Source organism: Malaclemys terrapin, chromosome 11, assembly GCF_027887155.1.
Source record: "Malaclemys terrapin pileata isolate rMalTer1 chromosome 11, rMalTer1.hap1, whole genome shotgun sequence".
In the NCBI taxonomy this organism is placed as follows: domain Eukaryota; kingdom Metazoa; phylum Chordata; order Testudines; family Emydidae; genus Malaclemys; species Malaclemys terrapin.
The window spans coordinates 45,333,971-45,356,401 of NC_071515.1; the positions used below are offsets into that span (position 1 = coordinate 45,333,971).

A 22,431-nucleotide genomic window follows, 5' to 3' on the forward strand; every position below is an offset into this window, starting at 1 on the left:
CATGGTAGCTAGAGGAAGAATTCTGCTGATCTAGTGCTGTCTACACTGGAGGTTCTTCTTCTTTTGTATGGCTGGTGTAGAGCAGCAACTACAATTTCACCTGAAGTTGATTGAGCCAAATGGCTACATCAGGAGTAGCAGAATTTATTGCAGTACTGCTTCCTTCATATTTATAAATTGGGCAGTAGGTAGTGATATGTTTGATGGTCTGTCCTGGGGAACCACACTTGCACACCGGGGAGTTCTTGATTTTCCATTTGAGCATTAGATAGCTGCATCTACCATGGTTGGTTTGACTTTGGTTCAGAGTTGACCAAGATGACCATGGAGGGTCAAACCCAGGAACCTTCCGCTTGGGATCTGGCACAAGATGCTTATTTTTTAATTCTTGTTTAGCCCAATCTGCTTTCCAAGCTTCCTTCTGATCTAGGGTGACCATACGTGCCGATTTTATCGGGACTGTCCCGATATTTCCTTGTTTGTCCCGCGTCCCGACCGATGTGCGGTCGGGACACTGGACAAACAAGGAAATGCTCCGGAGCCTGGAAGTGCTCGCGTCCGCCCCCTGCCCCGACTCCGCCCTCTCCTCCCCCCATTGGCTCCCTCCCCGAATCCCCGCCTCTTCCCCAGGCTCACCATTCCTCCGCCCTCCACAAGCGCTGGAGGGAGGCCCCGGAGACGCAGGGGGAGAGTGGGGCCGGGGTGAGTAAGAGTCCGGCCTGGCCCCAGTGCAGGCAGGACTCAGTCGAGCGGTAGGGAGAGTAGCGGGGCGGCCCACGGGGCCAGGCAGACGCTGTTCTCCCCCCCTGGGCAGCAGGACTCGGGAGCAGCCGCTGCTGCAGCTCCCACTGCCACAGGGGGAGGAAGTGGCCAATGGCCAAGCTCGGCGGCTGCGGCTCTGGCGCCCGGGCCCAAACCCCCCAAGCCCGGGCCTGCTGCCTCCAATCCAGGGCCGCCGCGGGATAGCACCAGCTGGGCAGCAGCCCAGATGCGACTGGCCAGGGTCTGGGTGCAGCATGCGCGCTGCTGGGTCCCCGCAACTGGCCCAGGCTCAGGGGGTATCAGAGCTCTTGATAATAAGAGTGCCAAAAACACACTGAAAGTAGCTTTTTGTGGTAAAAATGTGCAACACGATTACACTCCAACATATCTTGGAGTGAAACTTGACTGCACCCTCTCCTTCCATGATCATCTTGAGAAGGTAGCTGCAAAGATAAAAACAAGAGCCAACATAATCCAGAAACTAGCAGGTACAACCTAGGGTGCATCAGTGTTGCAAACATCTGCAATAACACTTGTATATTCAGTAGCTGAATATTGTGCACCAGTATGCAGCAGATGCAACCATACATGACTTGTGGATACACAGCTAAATACAGTGATGCCGTGCATCACGGGAACCCTTAAGACGACTCCAACACCATGGCTACCTGTCCTGTCTAACGTTGCTCCCCCGCCGATATGCCAAACTGCTGCAACATTCCACAAAGCTCAACAAATCCAGGAAAATAGATGTCTTCCTATTCACCAAGACCTTGACAACCCCCTCCTGTAACGTCTTAAGTCCCGCAAGCCTTTCTGGGAACATTCACTTAGCTTCATGCAATCAGGCTATGATCAGAATAGGGTGACCAGATCACCCAAGTCAAATATCGGGATGCAGGGGGGGGGGGGGGGGAGGCAAAAAAAAAAACAAAAAACACCCTTCCTCCACAAGCACTGGAGGGAGGGCCTGGGAGACGCAGGGGAAGCGCAGGGCCAGGGTGAGTGGGAGTCCGGCTTACTATTGTTTTTTCAGGGTTTGGTTTGAGCCTCCATTTCTGGAAATATTGTTCAATATTTTGGAGGTCCTCAGTTAATGCTTTGTCAATGTCATGGAGGTTTGATGCTTGGATTGTCATGGCAAGATCATCTGCATATCCAAATTTTTGTGATTTAGTTGGAGACATGTCACTTATGTAAATATTAAAAAAGGTTGCACAAGTACAGAACCTTATGGTATCCCATTGTTTATGATACGGGGTGAGCTGGTCTTATTACCCAGGTACACCTGTAGGCATCTGTTAGTCAGCATGGTCCACAGCAGGCGAAGTGTTTCATAGCAAGGTATAATTTTAGCAAAAAGAAGAACAGGAGTACTTGTGGCACCTTAGAGACTAACAAATTTATTAGTCTCTAAGGTGCCACAAGTACTCCTGTTCTTCTTTTTGCAGATACAGACTAACATGGCTGCTACTCTGAAACCTATAATTTTAGCAAGTTTCAGCATCAGGCCCTTAATCCACAGGGGAGGTTAAGTTGGTTTAACTACCAGGGGGTAGCCGTGTTAGTCTGTATCTACAAAAACAACAAGGAGTCTGGTGGCACCTTAAAGACTAACAGATTTATTTGGGCATAGGCTTTCGTGAGTAAAAACCTCACTTCTTCGGATGCATAGCCTTGGTTTAACTACATCACTCAGAGATATAGATTTTTCACACCCCCTGTGTCTGTGTGTGTGTGTGAGAGTGTGTGCACATGCACATGTGGGGAGGGGGAATGAAGCAGAGAGGGGATACAACAGGATGTGATATAAAATGGAAGATAATTTGTTTTATTCCTGGCTCTACTGCTAACTAGCTGTGATCTTGAACAAATTGCTTAATCTGAAAGTGCCTCAGTTTCTCCATTTGAAAAATAGGAGTAACAATTGTTAACTACTTTTCAAAGTAATTAAGCCTCTTCACAACTATACAATGCTTTGAGCTATTTGGGTAAAAGGTGCTCCAGAAGTGCAAACTAGTACTACAATACATTTATAGATAAATGCATGATAAAATGTGCAATATTCTTCATCTGAGAACCTAATAGTTTAGATGGGCATGCAAATATGTGTCCCCATGCCTATAGTAATACTTTCAGTGGCTGACTATGTGCATGCATATGCATGCTCACTAAAAACCCCAGCCAGCTACTGGAATTCAAAAACTCTAATAGGATGCTATGCTATGTACGCTGACTGGCTACTCGACAGTAAAATCACTTGTAGATTTTTTTTTGTAAACAAAACTAAGGGCCCACAAGAGCCCTATAAATTGTTTAATGTTGTGCCATTCTGCTGGGATGCCAAAAGTTTGATTTTTTTTTATATCCATTTCCTCTGTACTGATAAAATAAGGCAGTTCAGCTTTCCTCCTCATTTAGTAATGAACCATACAATTAATTTAACATAGGAAACGCCCTTCTCTTTCATGCTCCACTCCCCTATTGCACAATGCTATTCAAAACAGCCATTGTACTATATTATTTTCCATGCACAAAACTATGTGGTGGTTGAGAATGTAAAGGTGGTATAGTTAAGTATCTCAAAATCAGGAAATGATAACATTAAAGTTAGAGAGACAAGGTGGGTGAAGTAATATCTTTTATTGGACCACCTTCTGTGAGAATCTTTTATTGAAACAACAGAAGGTGGTCCAATAAAAGATATAACTTCACCCACCTTGTCTCCTTAATATCTTGGGACTGACATGGTCACAACACTGCACACAATGTTAAAGTTACATATACAAGTAAATGCTAAAAGAAAGAAATTCTAAATAGACCTTTCCCACTTTGTGAATGGAATTCAGTGAAAAATGCTGTGTTCTATTTGATTTAATATTTTAAATAGCATTCACCACTGGCAATAATGGGCACACCTGCATGAAAATTATACCATTTTACATTTCTAAAGCCCCTTTCATCCCAAAGTGTTTACATACAGCATTACTGGACTGCAGTCACCTCTGGGGTGAAGGAAAGCAACCACCAACATGATGCCCAATGGCTGGGTGGAGGTGTGGGCATTTTTTCAATAAACAACTGGACAACTAGCTACTGTTACAAAAAGTGCCACAGGCTGTTTAGTGTTTATTCAGAACAGATAGGATCTTGTTTTTATTAATTTCAGTTCTTCATGAAAGACCCACACTCAGAAAACTTCATGGAACTTTATGTACCTACCTGAGAAGGATGGTTAAAATAGAAACTGGAACTAACAGTCCCTGGTACTTGAAGGTTATGCTAACAATGAGCAGAACTGTCACCTAGTAGTACATTAAAAAAATACAGTAGGCCAGGATTGGTCACATGGGTCAATGCTTTTGAGTAAATGATTGTGTTACCTCAGAACATTCTAAAAGTCATTTATGTATGTCAGCTATACAACTAATCATCTGAGCACTTACTAAACAGTAGCTTCCCAAATCAGTTTGAGAAAGTGGAAGGACGTGTCTTAAACTTATTGCTTTACAGTAACAGAAAAGAGTTCACTTTCAGGGACACAGACAGAGTTAACAGATCACTTATCCAGTCTTTCCTGGCTGTTATTTCATAGTAGATCTGTGTCCATTATGCAAGGCAGCTACTCTCACTTAGCTTTTACGTGAGCAGCATTTTGAAGTCAGCACAGCACTTTGAACCTCACTAAAGAATGAGATACATAGGTTAAATAAAATCTAAACTGTCTCAAACAACTACTTTAAATATAATTTTACTAAAGCTTTGCTTGAAGAATGGCCTGCAGGCATCCAGTCTGTGGTACGCTGTATTTGATTAACAACCAGGGGTTAAAATGAAGGGAATTTGGAGTGTGAGAAGGGAAGCACAGCTTCTGCCTCTCCCTCTGGCTTGGGTTCTCCAGTGAACCCTTTCCTCCTTGGCTGGGCCACTGGGAGCTCCCCCTCAGGGTTCAATCTACTTGGGTGTGTCCCTTTTGACACTGGTTTCCTTATGTTTTTTCCACACAATGTTGGTGTTGAAAGTTTATATTAATAGCTGTGTTTCTCCCTGTCATTACTGAGTTTCTATCATTGGCACTAGTAAGCGATTCAGTACATGGCGTTCTTTTTTTAAAAACTGGTACTGAACCAAAGCTCTAGAATGATGTTAGTGATGGGCAGTGTGCCGTATTTTTTAAATGAGACGTAACATTTAGTTTTGACCATTTGGATGATGTCCTGTGACTTACTGTAACTAAAGAGCCAATGAAATTTGCTTAAGAGCAGGGGTTTTTACACCACCTTGCCATATTTTAATTGTGGTCATTATTCTGCCTATCTAAACACCATCTGAATTATCAATTGCATATGATATTCTTCATTTTCAGTACTAAGCTGTTGAGCAGCTACTATTTTATACCTTAGAAGTGGCTGCACCTCACTAATGGGTGAAACTTTCAATAGGATGGCCCACTTGATGGCTTCACCCAAGAATCACCTGGTTAGTGCATTAGCTTATTTTGTATTGGTAACATATCAGGATATCATGGCAGTGAGTATGGAAATCTGGCTCCACCAGCATCACTCAGGCACTATTCCAGAGGCAGAGAGTGGAGAATTTTATGGTGGCTCAGTGGCCTGACAAGCCTTTTCAACCTTCACACCAATCCCAGAGGGGACAAACACTTGGCAATTTTAGGGGTCATCAGAACTGTCAAGAAAAAATGATGGACTGGCAAAGGAGACAAATGGGGAGAGAGACTTCCATGTGGACTCCTGGATCATACTTCAACTCACAGGGATTCACTGGATACTATTTTTCAGGAGGCTGTGCTATGGAGTGGTTATGGGAGCCCATCTGATTCATCGATTATTTATTTTTTGGTGTGGGGAACTGAGACAGGACTAGTTGGCAGTGCCCAATGATGGTGTCTGATTATACAGGGAGTGGGTAAACACACACCTGTAGTCTGACTGATCAGGCAGTAATAGGGCCTATGTACTCTTTATTGTAAAAGGAAAAACTCCCACAGTGAAAGGGAAAGCATAACATATAGACAATGTCTATATTACAATATTTCTTACAGAATAATTATTTGATACAATGAAAGAGGAACAGCAACTATCTGTCATGGAGAGGGTGAGGGAAAGAAGAATTCTGTGAATTTCAATCCAGGACTGAGTCTCCAATGAAGTGATCAGACAGCAGAGTGGAGTGCAGGATGTCATTGTTGAGAGCAGGCATAGTAAAATATGATGGGCTGGGCATATAGCAAGGCTCACTGACAATCAATGAACTGCAGCTGTCCCCGAGTGGTACCCATGGGAATTGCAATGACCACTCGGCCGACCTCCAAAGAGATGGTAAGATTTTATTGTGAAAAGACATGGCCGCACATGAAGAAGGCCAGGATACTAGAAGAATGGAAGACGTGTTGTGATTGGTGCAATCTATACGAGGGCTGAAGGACCTATCGATCAAGGTGATCAAGGTGACAGTATAAGATTCCCAGGTGTGCTACTACTAGAGCTAGTTGTTATATTGGCAAAAATGAAAAGCCAATGAAAAAACTGAGTGATAAGTACTTCATTTGAATGAAGAATTATATTTTATGGTGCTGTGTCATTACCCCTATCTATGGTCAGTGACATCCCTAGGGGAATGTGGGGCCCGGGTCAACCTTCCCACCCTCCAGGCCCCGCCCCCACTCTCATTCCACCCCTTCCCCAAGCTCAGGGCTCATGGTGGTTGCCCCGGTTCATCCTATGGCCAGGACGGCCCTTTCTATGGGTTAGATACTCACAATACAGTATTAGTGCAGACACTGCACTGTTGGACCAGTTCAGTCACACAATTCAGGTAGCAACAGAGCAATTCTTTCACATAAACAAAATTAAAGTGTCATACACAGGATGCAAACAAAATGAAAACATTTCCCCCTACTCTGTTGTAGAACTATAGTTGTTACTTGTAACAATGGAGGTGAGGAAGAGACAAATGTGATTAAATTGACAATGTCTCCACGAGGCCTCATTTAGATTTTATTGAAGGAAATAAATAAAAAAAAATCCTTTAACTAAAAAGTTATCATCTGAGCTTTTGCAACCCAAACATTGCAACATTATGCTAGGCCATAAAAACAAGCAAAACCTGCCTCCTGTCTTATATTTGCACGGCAACAACAGGGCACCCGGTGCTTTCAGACTAATCAGTTTCAATTTTGTTAGCCGTCTAATTTTCATTTTGCGCAGCCTGAGGATCAAAGGGATGGGGGCGCAGAGAGGGGAGGAACGCAGACTTGCCCCCTTCAGTCTTACAGCTTGCGCGGAGCAGGCAGGGACGTGTATCTTTAACAGAGACTAGGTCTGATTGCTGGTGCGGAGGGAAGACGGGGCTGATGAGAGGGGCCCCTCGCCTATAACCTCCCCGCCGCCCAAAGCAGCTTCTCAGGGAACTGCACCCTCCCCCCGACCAGGATAACGCGGGCAGGTGGTGGCAGCCGAACCCTTCGCTGTCTGTGCCCCGCCTGGGCTCTCCGCCCCCGGCTCTCCCCACCTGTAGGGCTCTTCGCTCGGCCTCCCGCACGCCCTAGTGGTGGGTTGGGGGAAGCGGAGCCCGTGCCAGCTGGGGAAAGAGGAAAATTCCAGCGCGAAGGAAGGCCAGCCCTGCCCTGCCCTGCCCCCGCCTCCCCGCGGCGGGACTAGGAGCGAGAGGCTGCGCTGGCCGGGCTCTCGGCGCGGAGTGGGGCTGTGCTGGGCGCAGGGAACCGTCGGAGCGGCTGGGCGGGAAGCCGCTGCTCAGCCCGAGCCGGAGCGGCAGCAGGGACGGCTCCGCGCGCCAAGTTTTCTCCGCGCTGCAGTTTTCCAAGGTGGGGTTTGTAACGTGCCCCGCTGAGCTGGGAGCGCGCGTGGCGCCCCGTGGCTGCCCTGGGAGCGGAGGGGGGATACACGCGCCCCGGGGCACGGCTGGCGCTGGGCTGTGGAGCCGCGGCGTCTCCCGGAGCCCTTTGCAAACAGGTGACGGGGGAGGAGGGCAGCAGAGGAGCTGTGCCGAGCGCGTCTCCCGGCCAGCTTGGAGCCCGGCCCCGGCCCGGCCGGCGTGGAGCCGTCAGCTGTCCGGGGAGCCAAGCGCTGCGCGCCCAGCCAAGGGAAGGGCCGGCCGCGTCTGGTGGGCAGCGGCAGCCCTGCCTCCCTCAGGGTAAGCACAACAACTCATGGCATGTGTGAGGGCCCCAACCCGGGTCCCGTGTGTGCAGGCACCGCCGTCCTCTGCTGCTGGCTCGCGTGAGCTTTCCCTTGCCGTTGCCGAGCTGCAGGCAGTTGCTCGCCTCTGCCCCCTTGGCGAGGTTATCCGGGTCTGCGCGGATTGGCAAGTGGAAGTTCAGCTGACTGTAAAGGGAGGGGGGGGGGTAGGTGCACACAGCACCTTGAGCAGGGCACATCCACCACCTCAGCAACGTGCAGCTCAACAAAGGGCCATTGTGGAACTGTAGCTTTTGCAAGGTAATACCTGGGAGCGATTATGGCTGCGCCTCGGGACTAGGCAGCTCTTTGGGTCTGTTGAAAAGGGGCTGCAATTGTGACTAATCTGACTGGCGGAATCACTTTGGAATCAAACGCAATAAATGCTTGTTTCTAAACACAAACCATCTTGAAAGGGAAACAGACTTGAAAGAGACTAAAGCAATACTTCAGACAACGCTGGTTGGCTGGCAGATACTAAGTGATTCGGTCCATCAGCTATAACTTCCTTCACTGTCTCTCTTTACCCAGTGCTCTTGTGGTGTCACCTGACGTAGAGTTCATGTGATGAAATGTCATGTAAACAAACATATTGATTGTAGTTAGCATTTGTGGAAACAAAATGGGGGAGGGAGTTAGTTTTGCAAACAAACAAACAAAAACCTTAACAGTTTGACGATGAGATTAATTGGAGATGAACACATGCATTCACCTAGTCAAGAATATGAACCAAAACTATGAACCGTGAACCAAAAGAATCAGAGAACTTTCATATGCTTGTTTTCTCTCGCCATGAAACAAGTTATTCTGTCTTTGATGTAAATAATATTTTATTCAAATGGCTAGATAAGCCAGAGTGTGTCTTTGTATTAGATGTTAAGAAAAACAAGCTACTTGGAGACAGGTAGCTGGATTAGTCTGTATCAGCAACAACAACGAGGAGTCCTTGTGGCACATTGTTAGTCTCTAAGGTGCCACAAGCTACTTGGAATTCATATCGGTATTATTTAATGGGTGTAGCTGTAATTTTCTCTTAGAATGTTATGAAAGGAATTTCTTTAGAAGCAAGTCAGTACCTGCTTATTCATATCATTGTCCATGTAAATGTTGGCGATAGACTTGAAAATTCTCAGGCCCCCAAAACTCTAGCTGCAGTGCTATGTAACAAATGTTTAACTACATAGAAGAAATATTCCTCAGTACTCTGCAGCCCAAGTGTTGCAGCAATGTGCTAATGTATGAGGGCCAGGAAATTAACTGAATATTGGGAAAAGAGAAGCTAATTGTTCAGGTCTTTGGTAATTGTCCAGGTCTTTGGTAATTGTCCAATGTGAAATGCGAAAAGTGGACAGACAGCTTCAGTATGAAAAAACCCCACCAGTTTTTAAAATTGTCTGTCTGTTTTAACAATCTAAAATCCTTTTAGTGTCACAGATAAGAAAATTTGCTTTTTATTTTCTTTTACGTGATCGTGCTGATATGAAATACCATTGGTGCAGACCAGTGATTGTAGTTGTAGGCATTTTCAGTTCGGTGTCATTTCTAATGCTGTAACATTGTGGTAATTCTGTCTTTTTGATTATCTTCCTTTCTTATCTTTATGGTTAAATCCATAACAGTTAATGAGTTTTTCTTTAAAATTTGAGTGGCCAGTGTAGTAATGCTTTACAACGTAGATGGAAGTAGTGTATATGATTTGTAAAATTAATAGAAACAAAATCTGGAATATAAATAGATGAGAGATTGATCATTGAGGAAGAAAATACAGTAATGTGCAATTTAAAGAACACAACTGCTGTCATAAACAAAATTACTCTTGCTCTGTTTTGGGGAATTGGGGAGCTAAGAGGAATCAGATATATGAAATGGCAAAAAGGGGAGGATCATTGGCCTGAATGCCCATAACACCTGTACTCTTGGTTAGGGACTACAGGTGTTCATCGCTGTTGATAATCAGGCCATATATTCCAAAGTAATACAATTTAATTCCCAGTCTTTATAAGTGAACACACTTATGTATTAACAAATACTTTCGGACTTCGGGCATGCAAATCCAAGTTTTCGTTGCTCTAGCAAAAGAGCAAGCACGTAATAGTAATGTGAGAACATGCAAATATTGCATTATAACTGTACTTCTGAAATCTTTAAGTTCCTTGTTCATGCTTATTTCACTTTTTTTTTTTTTTTTTTAAAGTTTGAATGGCTATATGATACCATTTCAGCTGTTCTTACAATTTCCTTAGGCCTGAAGCATGTTATATTACTTTTGGTGAATTATGACTTGAATTCTGACTGCTATATTTTTGCTGTAAATCAGTAAAATAGCCTGTTTCTTTAATACCTCTTTAAACATCTATCAGCAAGTGAATTTTATTTTTTTTAAAAGTGCAGCTAATAAAACTTACTCTGTTTAGCCCCGCGGGCATATTTACAGGCAACTTAACAACTCTGAAATAACTGTTGCTTTGAAAATTAATGTTGTCATTGTTTCTTCCTGGCTCATTACAACTGGGTCCATCTATTAGCAGTTTTAATTATTTCCTGAAGATGGTCTGTTTGCTGACCAGAACATTGAGTTTCAAGCAAATGCCTGTTTGTATAGTTATTCTTTAATGTAGCTTTTCTGACTGTCCAGCTACTAAAACAACACACTGGTCCATCTTAACCGGTAATTTTCTGAAATAAAGACTGCAGAATCAGATCTTAGATAAAAAGTGTAAATCCCTGCTTATATCATCGAAATACTTCTACCAACCAGAATTTATATTTTTATTTAAATTTTAGAATCTTTATATATGTTTAACTTTTATACCAAAAAATGCACCATGAGACTCATCAGTGTTTTATGTGCTTTCCGTTGTCTAAAATATCACTTTTAGAATCAGGAATATCAGTTGTCCCTTTTTATGTTTGGAAAACTTGATTTTCCTTCTCCTTTGTTTCACATAGAGTTGAAAAAAAAATAGGTGTTTGTTTTATTAATTGCATCAAAATGGTGGATCTTAATTCTGTTACGCTTCTTTCTATATTCCTGGTTCTCCAATGATTCTGAGAGTTTTGTGTAAGTAGAGGAAGCAGAATATAAAAGCTAAGATACTTTATACAATAATTATGCCCTCCTATACATGGGTTCAAGTGACTTGGTGCCCCTTTTTTAAATTACTTTTTTCAAATACTTTCAATTTTTAAGTATGTTATATTACACAAACGTCTAAGTTATTAAACTAGTTTATGCTTCTTGTCCCATCTGTTGCTATTCGTGTTGGTCCATAATTGTGCTGGTTGCTAGCCACCAAACTCTGGTTTGATAATGGTTTAAGAAATAAAAGGGTTAAAAAGTTAACTTCTGAACAGGAGGATCCAGTGAAATGCTTTTGTACACCAAAACAATTCGTAGTCCTCCAGCTGAATGAAGTTGTTGGAAAGATTGTGTAATCTAGAAAGGACAGGATTTGAAATAGTGATTTCCTTTGACTAAATTATCAAATTATTGAGTAAAAGCCTTATGTCTTTGTCTTACTCATACGGTCAGTTGGACTTACAGAGACAATGCTGCTAAGCCTTGGTTAGTTAGCAAGCAGTTGTTGGTGATAAAATGCATTTTTAAATAGTCTCTAAAGAAATTGCTGACCACTTTTATTGATAAATGTTTGAATTTAGAAAATTAATTTGTGCTAAATTTTAAATCTGATACCTTTTGAACCCCTTAAGCCTAGAAAATTGATAAAGGTATTAATGGTTTTTTATTTTTTTATTTTTTTAGTCTGGAAACTTCTATATGGTTTAGCACTGGTGTAGTGGTCTTCAGTGATGTATTTACATGACTTTGTTCTTTGGAATTTTTACCGTCTGTTACACTGTGATGGGCTCTGGGGGAAGTTTCTCATGATTATTTCCCAAAGGTTAAATGTTTTCATGCATTCTTGTACTTATTGAAGGGAAAAATTAATCATTTGATAGAAACTACTGTAGATGAACCCTGTTTCTGGTAGCTTTGGGGGGAAAAAAGGGGGTAAATTTGGCCAATTTCTCTTTGGCTGGGGTTGAATTCAGAACAGGTAAGAATGTCAAGAGGGTTATAACGTCAGAAAAAAGATTCTTGACCCTTGTGAGCTGCAGTATGCATTACACCAATACTTGAGTGAGTTGACATTGTCTATATATGTGAGTAAAATATTTGATGTTACATTCTTATCATAATCTATTATGGTAGAAGACAGGCAAGTAGATTTTGTACCTATGTTGGTAAATTCTAGAGGCAATTTTGCAAACAGGTATATAGCTAACCTGATTATTTTTCTTTGGAAGATCAAAATAGGATTAATTTGTACTATCAACAGTTCTGTTTATTACATAATTTTAAATTAAAGATAAAATGGTTTCCGACAGAATACAGACACATTTGCTTTCCAAACAAAAACACTATAAAAATATCCCACAGCAAAAAGCAGACTTATGCCAATGCTGGGGAAAATTCTTTCTTTACTGGAGGGGTAGAAAGAGCTTGGAAAAAGTCAGAGGGGAAGGGGCTCAGCCATCAATTTCTGCAGTATTTAAATTTCCATTTAAAAATAATGTTCAGCATCTAGCTATTATGGGTTTGAAAACCATTTTCCAAGTATCTGGTGTTTGCAGTTGTCTTAATGAAACTGCACACTGCTTCAGCATCTCTGCTGCTGCTCACATCAAAATAATAGGGGGGAGTTCACTATTTTTAGTTGCGGTCATTACAAATCTCAATGCATTATTCTGTGGTGATGAGTTGGAGGAAGATAAGGGAGGTAAAAGCAGAAATGTATTTGAAAAGACTTCATCTCCATGCCGGCCTAGAGCCAACCAGACAAAAAAGTTTGTGCATGGAGCTGAGCTGATTGGAGGAAATACCAAGTGCTCCCTAGGCAATGTGTCTTAATGCTATTCTATAGTCTTTATCAGGTTAGAGCAGGGGTAAGCAACCTATGGCACATGCGCCAAAGGTGGCGCGCGAGCTGATTTTCAGTGGCACTCACACTGCCCGGGTCCCTGGCCACCAGTCTGGGGGGCTCTGCATTTTAATTTAATTTTAAATGAAGCTTCTTAAACATTTTAAAAACCTTATTTACTTAACTAAACTATTGTTGCATGTAATATACTATAGACTTATAGACTTTCTAAAAACATTAAAATGTATTACTGGCATGTGAAACTAAATTAGACTGAATAAATGAAGACTCGGCACACCACTTCTAAAGATTGCCAACCCCTGGGTTAGAGAATCTGTACTGGTATAAAAATAGGTAAAATGAAGAGTAATCCAGGTTCTTTTAAACACATTTTTAAATATCTTCTGCACTTTCCTGCCTCTTTGACAACTAGGGGTTATATCGTGAGAAAATTGATTTTATATATATATATAGACTAGTTTTTATGATTTTTAAGCAGTCTCTGTGCTTCATCAATCATTGGGATTACTATTGTGGCCTATATAGGATTGCTGATTATTACAATTTTATTGCAAGTCTAGAGATATCTTGTTTTATTTCTTAAAAATATAATGATTGGCGAGAACTGATTATGTGAAACTCTGCTTTCCTTTTTACAAAAAGTAAGTATCTAGCCCTCATGGTTGCAGAGGAAAGCTTGAAACCTGACCCAAACATACTCCAGAGGCTCAAAACTCAGAACCCAAAATTTAACATTGATTTAAAATCATCGGACTTTGAAATCTCCTGATTTTCATGAGCATTGAGGTTGATGTATTGCTTAGTCAGGTCACAACGTGGGGGTGGGGGGAGAGGAGTGTGATGCAGATTTGGAGGACGGGGGGAGGTTCTTGTATGCATCTTCAGTGAATTGGACCCATTATCTTCCCTACAAATCTTCAGAACAATTTAGAAAATGAAATTCAGCTATGTTAAGCACAATGAACTGTTATTTTAAAATTTAATTATATAGTAGCTCTTTTGTAAACACTAACATCAGATTAATTTATTATATTAGACTTTGCAGCATTCAGCCAATAAATATTATCTGACTGTTTCACAGCTATAACCTATACTAAAGTTCTAAATGTTTACATCCAATCTATGAACCCTCTGTTATGAAATTCCATTAATGGTGTGAGATCCTCTAAAAGCCAAGTTCCCTGTGGTGGTAGTTATGAAAGAAATGTAAAGTTCATTAGTACCTCTGAAAATCTAGGAGCAATGCTTTCACTTTAGTCACATGTAGCAAACAGAATCTTTTCTGGAGTTCTACATGGAATTATTTAATAACTCTGTTTTAAGTTGTTATGCAGTTTACAGAATGCATACTTATATCAGAAACTATTATGGAAGTGTGAAATTTTAATCAGTATATAGGAATATTTTTATGGGTGAAAGAGAGCAAGACTGTTGTGCTTATGATGCTAATGAGTAGTCCTAGCTAAAATTAGTTACGAGAAAGCACATGCCTTCAATTCACCTAAATCCAGAGTCAGATCACCTCTGCAATTCCATTTCTGGTCGTCTCCTCGGCTCATGCTGCCAGTCCTTGTGAAATGCATGCATGAATTCTTAACAAATGTCCACCTGGGAGTATGATTAATAAACACAGGGTCACTGGGCTCCTAACCAGTAGTCTAGTCTTAGATAAGATAAAAATATACGCAACTGTAAGGAGTACAGAAAATATGTTTAGAAAACAAAGAAACAAAAAAAAAAAAAGGAGAAAAATCAAACTGGCAACAGTGTTGAACAGCTTTACTATGAAAGTTCCCCGCCCCTCCCCCTACATATTTGACTATTTTCTATCTAGATCTTATAAAGAGCCATGTTAGCTTACTATTAAATGTTCGGTGTTTACCTGCCATACAGGCAGTTGAGCTGATTATAACCAGCACTTTTTAGATAGCTGTCATATATGGTCTTTATATCGGATCTGTTTAAACTGAAACTGCATCAAATAGTTGTCTGACACAATCGTATGTTGCTCTTAACTGCTCCATTTCAGAGTTGGTTTGATTCCCAGTAAAACTTGTCAGGTCAGAAATCACTGTGTGTTTGTAAAGTCTTCAGTGGTGATGTTCTAGCCCTTCACTATCAGAGAGTGTTGCTGTGGGAACGAGATCAAGGAAACTTTAGGGGCTTAGGGAATGTGGATAGTAGGGTAACAAAATATGTCGGAGGATAATGTGTAAATAAAGAAAAGTAGACAGGGCCATTTCAAATCTTTGTCCAAGATGGATGGTATCCTGTCAAAAGAAAAAATAAGGGCCAATATGAAAGTAAGGAGTTGATGAATAGTATGTCAAAGATAAATTGATGGGAAAAGCCATTCAAGAGTGGAGTGTTGTTTTATTTAAAAAATAAATAAATAAACAATTGTTTTTATTAGCACTCTGTTATGTAGGAAATGAATAAATGTGTATTATCGTACCAAAGATTGGGATGCTTTCATCTATATGCAAAGACAGCAGTTCAAATGGGAGACGCTTAGAAATCAGTGTTCGTGCTGAGAAACTTGCAAAGGAGTGTCAGTTGGAAGGAGAGAAAAGGAGAAACCTCTTGTAGCAAAACCCAGGGATTTCAGTTTCCTCTGGATAGGCTTAGAAGGTATCTGTCATCTGAAGAGCAAATGACTGAAGTATTTTTTGAGCTGGAAATAAAAGTAAATTCTAGCAGATCTACTTTAGCAGTATTTAAAGAGGGACATGAATTTTATAAGCTAGTGAGAAATCTTCCCTCCATGAAGTCAAATATTGTTGCTGGCTTACATGAAAGTGGGGGGAGGGAAGTTTCTAAATCCACTGTTAGTTGAGGCTAATTGTTCTTCCCTGGTTTTGTGTGTGTATATAAGCTGCCATTATTATAATGGCAATTACATACACAAATCAATGAGACAGTAGGCCCCTGATTATTCAGGACGTAAAGACGGAGACGGTCTGGGAGGGATGGATGGGTGTGTGTGTGTGTGTGCTGGGGGGGGTTAAGAGAAGGCTTAGTCATCTAAACTGATTATTATATAATGAATCAATATAACTGTTCAGTGAATGAAAGGAAGAAGAATCACTTGATAAACAGGGTGAAAACAATCTGTATTTTTAATACGTCTAAATGTAAATGTATACATCTGGGAACAACGAATGTAGGCCATACTTACTGGGTGAGGAGCTCTATCCTGGGAAGCAGTGACCCTGACAAAGACTGGGTCGTGGTGGATAATAAGTTGAACAAGAGCTCCCAGTTTTGATGCTGAGGCCAAAAGAGCTAATGCAGTCTTGGGATGCATAAACTGTAGAATCTTGAAGGAGCAGAGAGGTTATTTAACCTCTGTGTTTGGCACTGGTGCAACTGCTGCTGGAATACTGTCCGGTTCTGGTGCCCACGATTCAAGAAGGATGTTGGTAAATTGGAGACGATTCAGAGAAGAGCTATGAGAATGATTAAAGAATTAGAAAACATGTCTTATAGTGATTGAGTTCCTTGAGCTTATTTAGCTTAACAAAGAGAAGGTTAAGGGGTGACTTGAGTAGTCTATAAGTACTTACATGAGGAACCAAACATTTAGTAATGAGCTCTTCAGTCTAGCAGAGAAAGGTATAACACTGTTACTTGGAGCTAGACAAATTCAGACTGGAAACAAGGAAAATTTTTAAAGGTGAGAGTATTAACCATTGGAACAATGGTGAATTTTCCATCACTGACCGTTTTAAATCAAGGTTGGATGTTTTTCTAAAAGATATGCTCTAGGAATTATTTTGGGACAGTTCTCTGGCCTGTGTTATACTAGGGGGTCAGACTAGATGATCACGACAGTCCCTTCTGGCCTTAGAATCTATGAATCTGTTTTATAAGTACCTGTAAGTTAAAGTAGATTTAATTGTACACTTTCTCTCCATTATAATTCCCCCCCCCCCCCCCAACTTTTACTACCTTCTCTAACTGCAGACCTGGCATTCTGATTTATGTTCACGTTGCTGCTGCTGTCTGAGTGTAGGCATGTCTCTTCACTGTAAGTGTTGCTGACTGTATACTATTGTAGAACTGAGTGGGTATCTGCAAGTTGACATCAAGCCATTAGTGGATGAAGAGGAACCTAGGTATTGACTCTGGGATTCCTGTAGAGTTCTACGACCACATCTTGTGTTAGTATAATGAAGAGGAAATTCTCTGCTTGTACAACAGGCAACAGTGGAGTGTTAAAGAACACATTGCTTTGAGCTGTCCTCTGGATATTCAAAAGCTGTAATAATTTAAGTTGAATCTTCACTTGTGGTGCAGTCCTGCAGTTTGAAATTTAACCCTATGTATAGAAGGTAGACTAGTAAATTCCTGCAGCTCAATGAGATTTAAATAGATATAAAATATTCTGTAGTAAAATTTGGGTTATTATAGGCTCACCCTTTCTAATATAGATGAAAACGTAGGGTGTGTTTTTTAAATTCTGTATGGGAAGGGAAATGACATGGCTAATACAACATGAGGTATTATAGAATTGAAAGTTACTTAATTGGATAAAAACTGATGTAATTTTCTAGCAAGTGAGACCCAATATGTGTATGTAGATGTTTATATAAAAACATACTACAGTTTATACTGTCTTTTTATTGTAAGGAATAGAAGGGCTCTTTGAGATTAAGGACAGAATCCTGATATATCTGGGAAATGTTGCCAGGGAGTTAAAATATATGTCAGCTGTTCAGCAAGATGGGAGTTGTTTGCTTTGTTTTCTTTCACTGGTATAGGGAGTCCCACATGAATATTTTTAGCTAGAAGTCAAACTCATGCTATGATAAAGCACTTGCTGTGCTAGTTTTTAAATTTTACTAATGGTTTGCAGAGGAGACCGCTTTTTAAATAAATGTATTCAGTATCCAAGGAAATATGTGGAGAAGATTGTTCGTTTTCCACCTCAGTTCTGGAAATATAATTATTTTGTGTTGGTATGGAATATATGGCTCAATCTTATTAAAAAAGACATTTTTGTACAGCCCTCAGAGCAGAGTAAACAATGCTTACTCTGTGCATAAGTCAAGATCTTAAATTCTTTCAAATGCCAGTGGCTGTACAGTTTCTATTCTTTGCTCTGTGTATTTCCCATTGAGTAACACGTTGCTTTATGTTCCAAACAAATTGCATCTTAAACGAACATTATTAGACATTTGAATAGTGTAGTTTTCTTTATGTTGCAGTTTCAATTTGATCCTTCTGAATCACCCTTTTTAATTCTTACATTTTTAAGACCACTGGTGAATCTTCGGAACATTTAAACAGCAATAAGTCACCAGGACCAGATGATATTCACCCAAGAGTTCTGAAGGAACTCAAATGTGAAATTGCAGAACTACTAACTATAGTCTGTAACCTGTCATTTAAATCTGCTTCTCTACCAGATGGCTGGAGGATAGCTAATGTGATACCAATTTTTAAAAAGGGCTCCAGAGGTGACCCTGGCAATTACAGGCCTGTCAGCCTGATCCAGTATCAGGCAAACTGGTTGAAACTATAATAAAGAACAATATTGTCAGACATCTAGATAACATAATTTGTTGAGGAAGAGTCCACATGGTTTTAGTAAAGGGAAATCATGCCTCACCAATTGACTAGAATTCTTTGAGGGGGTCAACAAGCATGTGGACCAAGGGGATCCAGTGGATATAGTTTATTTAGATTTTCAGAAAGCCTTTGACAAGGTCCCTCACCAAAGGCTCTTATGCAAAGTAGGCTGCCACGGGATAAGAGGGAAGGTGCTCTGGTGGATTGGTAACTGGTTAAAAGATAGGAAACAACAAAGGGTACGGTTTGTAGTGCATGTAGTGGAATGCATCTGACGAAGTGAGTATTCACCCACGAAAGCTTATGCTCCAATACGTCTGTTAGTCTATAAGGTGCCACAGGACTCTTTGCCGCTTTTTACAGATCCAGACTAACACGGCTACCACTCTGATACTTGACAAAATGGCAGATGAAATTTAATGTTGATAAATGCAAAGTAATGCACATTGGAAAACATAATCCCAACTATACATATCAAATGATGGGGTCTAAATTAGCTGTTACCACTCAGAGATCTTGGCGTCATTGTGGATAGTTCTCTGAAAACATCCACTCAATGTGCAGCGGCAGTCAAAAAAGCGTGTAGAATGCTGAGAATAATTAAGAAAGGGATAGATAATAAGACAGAAAATATGTTGCCTCTATATAAATCCATGGTACGCCCACATCTTGAATACTGTGTGCAGATGTGGTCGCCCCATCTCAAATATATATATATATATATTGGAATTGGAAAAATTTAGAAAAGGGCAACAAAAATGATTAGGGGTATGGAACAGCTGCCATATGAGGAGAGATTAATAAGACTGGGACTTTTCAGCTTGGAAAAGAGACAGCTAAGGGGAGATATGATTGAGGTCTATAAAATCATGACTGGTGTAGAGAAAGTAGACAAGGAAGTGTTGTTTACTACTTCTCATAACACAAGAACTAGGGGTGATGAAATGAAATTAATAGGCAGCAGGTTAAAAACAAATAAAAGGAAGTATTTCTTCACATAATGCACAGTCAACCTGTGGAACTTGCCAGAGGATGTTGTGAAGGCCAAGACCATAACAGGGATCAAAAAAGAACTAGATAAATTCATGGAGGATAGGTCCATCAATGGCTATTAGCCAAGATGGGCAGGGATGATGTCCCTAGGCTCTGATTGCCAGAAGCTGGGAATAAGCGACCGGGAATGGATCACTTGATGATTTCCTGTTCTGTTCATTCCCTCTGGGACACCTGGCACTGGCCACTGTCAGAAAACAGGATACTGAACTAGATGGACCTTTGGTCTGACCCACTAGGGCCATTCTTATGTTTTTAATGCCTTATTCTGTCATTCATATATAGTCCGCTTTGTACCACTCGGGCAGTGTAAAGCGGCCTTTACACAGTGCTGACAGCACTGGAAAGGGGCCTTCAGATCTAGATCTCCTAACTCCTAGTTCCTTCCTTTAATGCCTATGCCAGTATATGTGTGTTTTTATTTCACCATCAGAGGGTTTTGCATCTCTCTGAATTGTCCTTTGTCATACGAATGATTTAAAGCAGCGGTTCTCAAAATGTGATATGTCTTGGTTTAAAAAAACAAAACCTAAACTTCATGATAACTCTAAGCTGCACTGATTAACACCACCAATGTTATTTGACAAGTACTTTTGAGTTTTAGATGTAGTATGAACAGTCTGAAAGAGTGAGAACCACTGACCTGCAGGTAACTACATGTTATGCAATAAAGTTGGACATCTGAGGTATCTTCTAGGCATCTGAGATGGAGCTGCATCTGTATTTAGGTTTTCTTTTTTATTATAGGTAGTAGGGTGACCAGATAGCAAGTGTAAAAAATCGGGAGGGGGTAGGGGGGTAATAGGTGCCTATATAAGAAAAAACACCCCAAATCGGGACTGTCTCTATAAAATCAGTATATCTGGTCACCCTAATACGTAGTATAAACCCCTTGTTCCCCTTCCCATTACAGCACTTAATCATGACAACAGGCTTTTTTGGGGGAGAGATCTAAATGACCAGCCCTTCCAAAGCTTGGTGTGATTCATTCTCTTGTGCCTTGTGGGGACAATATCAAATCTATTGTATCTATTGATAAGTAATATTAGTGCCTCTGTGTCTGAAAGTGGTGCCAAAGGCTTGCTCACATTCAGTGTTAGGGACTATGAAAACAGAAATAAAATACACTGGTGAGGTGGTATATGGTAGCCATGTGTCTTAACGTTCATCTGGAGGGACCAAATCTAGAACTGACAGTGTAGTTAATTCTCCAGCCCCATTTATAATGTAGTGTCTCTGCTGAGATGGCTAGTGGAGAATCAGGCCCTAAATATTCAATTTAGAGAGGCTGTGAAACACTTTAGAAAGATAAAATTGGGGACAAGATGGTTCATAGGACTCCAAATGGGATATAGAACCATTCCATTTAGTTTCATCGGTTGGAATTCAAGCCAGGCTTATAATGACCAAAAATTGTTACCATATGGCAGCTGTTCAGTGAACCATGACTCAAGCCATTTTCTTGATTCCTTTTATGGAGATGTCCATCTTGACTTTTTGGCAGGCTCAGTCACTATGGCAATGATTGAATAGGCATGGAGAATAAACTAACCTTTCACTTTTGTCCATGGGTATAGGTTATAGTTATAGGTCAGGATAGAGGCCCATTAGCAAAGCAGTAAAAGGAAGCTTGCATTGCAGGTGTCCAGACTGTAATTGTCATGTAGGTAAATAGAGGAATTTGGTCTCCAAGTCAGTTGGTATATTGCCTTTCTTGATCATTACATTCACTTGAAGAAGAAAAAGAAAATCTGTACAAGCACCAAGTTAATTTTTTAAGAAGGGTACTACCATCTTCAGATCTCAGCGGTGTGAGGCCACATGAATTTAACACCAAGCCAGAATGGCATCTGGAGCAGAGAGCAGCAACTGTGTGCTTGGATGGGTTAACCTGGCTGTTCCTCTTGTCTTTCTCACTGCATGGAGCAAGAGTTGTAGCAGCTGTGTTTTATAGGTGACAACTCTGAATTTATTTAAGATGATTTCAGAAAGTACCTAGAGTGCTAAGCATTAATATGAGTGCAAGCTGCACCACTGCAATGCTGATTCTTTGACTCAACAACTTGATAATATTCCCCTTTCTTCAATCCCTCCTCACATGTAGGAAAACTTCAATTTTCATGTCAATATCCTGCCACCCTTCACTGCCTTTCTCTAACATCCTTGTCGGATCATTGGCATTCGACTGTCTGTTGTATTAATGAATTTGATCTGATCTTCACCAAATACAGTCCTCTCTTGAACATGGTCCCACTCTGTGATCACTACTTGATTGCTCCCCACTTTCTCTCTCTCTCTCTCTCTCTCTCTCCCCTGTCCTGTCCTTCCTTCTGTGGCTTCTGTCAACATTTCCTAATTCTCTGTGGGTCTCTCTCTGACTCATGGTCTTTCATCCCCTGTATTCACACCATTGTAATAATCTTTGTACAAAATATGCCTTGTGAGGTATCATTTGAAAACTCATAACTTGCTGGTCAATATCATCATGGGGAAATGAATGTAGCAAGATTATATGTGAAGTTATGAATTCCCCTTGTAGGATGTTAGCACATGTTCAAACCCACACAGCCCTGACTAGGCAAAAATTGTTAAACAGGTCTATCCTAAACAAAGGAATGTGTGCTTACCTCAGTTTACATGTAAGTAGTAAAAAGGGTCCTTGAAGCATCAAGAGGGGGAAATAGCAGGAGACAAGACAGATCTCTATTTCAGCACACACAGGGGAGAGGAAAGCCCATGGAGCCACCTTCACCACCAGACTCCATGTCACCTTCTTTACTGTTTGATTAAACTTTACTTTGAGAGGTAATACTCAGAAGAACCCACTTCAAAGGGTGACTGGACTATAAAAGGGAAACACCTCAAGACATCTCACACAC

The 22,431-nt window shown here is 41.0% G+C and overlaps 1 protein-coding gene across 2 annotated transcripts in view; it reads left to right on the forward strand.

Annotated features, from left to right (window-relative positions):
- Positions 1 to 7,414: 7,414 nt before the first annotated feature.
- COBLL1 (cordon-bleu WH2 repeat protein like 1) overlaps positions 7,415 to 22,431 on the forward strand; it is a 135,968-nt gene continuing 120,951 nt past the window's right edge. The window contains exon 1 of one of the 2 annotated variants that reach the window (XM_054043730.1): positions 7,415 to 7,609. The gene's annotated coding sequence lies outside the window, so the exon portion shown is untranslated. Of the gene's footprint in view, positions 7,610 to 8,227; positions 8,244 to 22,431 lie in introns of those variants that run through there. The other variant, XM_054043731.1, reaches the window with a different exon arrangement.